Raw genomic sequence first — 2,743 nt, 5'->3', positions numbered from 1 at the left:
CCACAGAAGCTCAGGGAGAAAGTCGAACCTCACCCCAAACAGCACCCCGCTGAGCCAGGAGGCGGCCACCATCTTTCGACAGGCCGTGTTGGTCATGATGGGTTCATATCGCAGGGGGAGGCAGATGGAGGCGTAGCGGTCGTAGGACATCGCCGTGAGGAGGAACAGCTCTGAACCACCAAACGGAACCACCAAAAAGACCTGGGCGGCACGGTCCAGGAGGGAAATGGCTCTACGATCGGTCAGGGAGATGACGACAGACGTGGGGACAGTGACGGAGATGTAGCAGAGGTCGAGGACGGACAGGTTCCTGAGGAAGAAGTACTTGGGTGTGTGGAGGCGCCGGTCGAGGGCGGTGACGGCGACGATGAGGGGATTCCCCGTCATGCCTGCCAAGTAGACCAGGAGGAACAGCGCAGAGTAGACCAGTTGCAGCTCCAGGACCCCCGAGAGTCCAAGAAGCAGATATTCCCTCACCGTGGAGACGCTGGGCATTCTGGGGAGGCAGCACTGACTTTCTGCATCTGATGAGGGAAGAGCCAAAATTAGAGTCCATTGATGGGATTTGTGAAGGAACTGACAGGACACTTGCTGGTGATTCCAGCTCTACCATACAATTGCACTACCATCCTTCCTGTCTCACAAGCCCGCAACCTTGGTGTCATCCTCGACTCCCCTCTCTCGTTCAACCCACACATCCAAACCTTACCAAAACCTGCTGGTCTCACCTCCGCAACATTGCCATGATCTGCCCTTTCCTCTCCATCCAAACCGCTACCTTGCTGGTTCTCTCTCTCATCCTATCCCGACTGGATTACTGCATCAGCCTCCTCTCTGATCTCCCATCCTCTTGTCTCTCCCCACTTCAGTCTATACTTCACCCTGCTGCCCGAATTATCTTTGTGCAGTAACGCTCTGGGCCTGTTACTCCCCTCCTCAAAAATCTCCAGTGACTGCCTGTCAACCTACGAGTCAAGCAAAAACTCCTCACTCTTGTCTTCAAGGCTCTCCATCACCTCGCCCCCTCCTACCTCACCTGCCGTCTCTTCTTCTACAGCGCAGTCCGCACCCTCCACTCCTCTGCCGCTAACCTCCTCACTGTACCTCGTTCTCACCTGTCCCGCCATCGACCCCTGACCCACGTCTTTCCCCTGGCCTGGAATGCTCTCCCTCCACACATCCACCACGCTAGCTCTCTTTCCCCCTTCCAAGCCCTACTGAGAGCTCACCTCTTCCAGTAGGTCTTCCCAGACTGAACCACTTTTCTCCTCTCCTCCTCCCCATCGACCCCGTCCTACCTCCTTCCCCTCCCCACAGCACCTGTATATATATTTGTACAGATTTAGTACTCTATTTATTTTGCTTGTACATATTTACTATATTTTATTAATGTTGTGCATATAGCTATAATTCCATTTATTCTGACGGTTTTGACATCTGTCTACATGTTTTGTCTTGTAGTCTGTCTCCGCATTCTAGACTGTGAGCTCCTTGTTGGGTAGGGACTGTCTCAATGTGTTGCCGACTTGTACTTCCGAAACGCTTAGTACAGTGTTCTGCACACAGTAAGCTCTCAATAAATACGATTGAATGAATGAATGAATGAATGAATGAATGAATGACTCTGTATGGAGAGGAGACAGTTACTGAATTTAAAACGATCTCTGAGTTCACGGTAGAGACACTGAACATTTCTGGGGAATGATGTCGACTCCCTGCACAAGAAGAGGGAAGACTTCAACTCAGAGACATCTATGTTGAGGGTGAAGGAATAGGGCTAAGTCAATCAATTCTATTTATTGAGTACCTACAGAGAATGTGGTATTAATACATTCAATCGCTGCCCCCAGGGAGCTCCCATTCTATCGGAAGCACCACTCTTCAAACTCTGTGTAGATGCAGGGTGCTACTGGGAAGAACACAGGCCTGGGAGTCAGAGGATCTGGGTTCTAATCCCAACTCTACCAGTTTTCTGCTGCATAGCCATGCATAGCCATGACATAATTCATCCACACCTCAGTTTTCTCCATAGTAAAATGAGGATTCAATATCTGTTTTCCCTCCTACTTAGTCTGCGAATCCCTTGTGGGACACAGCATGTGTTCTACCAGATGGTCCTGAATCTCCCCCAGCACTTAATACTTTGCTTGGAACGTAGTAAGCACTTAATAAATATCAAGAGTATTATTTTTGGTTGAGGAGACTGAAACTAAAATGAATAGCAGATAGGAGAGGTCGGAGAACGTATAGATATAAACATGACTAGTGAAATTTTTTCTGTTGTTTAGAGTCAAACAAGAAGGACCTTTATACATAAATTTAGTGGAGAGAGAATGAGCCTGGTAGACATAAGGACCTGGATTCTAATACTGTCTCTGCCCTTGTCCGCTGTATGACCTGGGGCCAGTCACTTACCTTCTCTGTGCCTCAGGTACTTCATCTGTAAATTGGGGATTATGACTGTAATCACCATGTGGGGCATGGACTGTGTCCAACCTGATGAGCTTGTTTTCACCCCAGTGCTTAGTACAGTACCTGGCATATAATAAGCACTTAACGATACCCTATAACAAACAACAAAAATAAAACTCACATATACACCAAGCTGATTCCATTTGACGACATATCTACATTCCCATTCGTACACACAGAAACACAGGCATATCTCATCTAGTACTTTCCTAAAGCATCGCTCAGCCTACATCTCCCCTCTCCTTAGCCTCTGCTCAGGACAACTGTGTCT

This window comes from Tachyglossus aculeatus, unplaced genomic scaffold (genome assembly GCF_015852505.1).
Source record: "Tachyglossus aculeatus isolate mTacAcu1 unplaced genomic scaffold, mTacAcu1.pri scaffold_82_arrow_ctg1, whole genome shotgun sequence".
Taxonomy (NCBI): domain Eukaryota; kingdom Metazoa; phylum Chordata; class Mammalia; order Monotremata; family Tachyglossidae; genus Tachyglossus; species Tachyglossus aculeatus.
Note: the sequence above shows the minus strand (reverse complement) of the source record.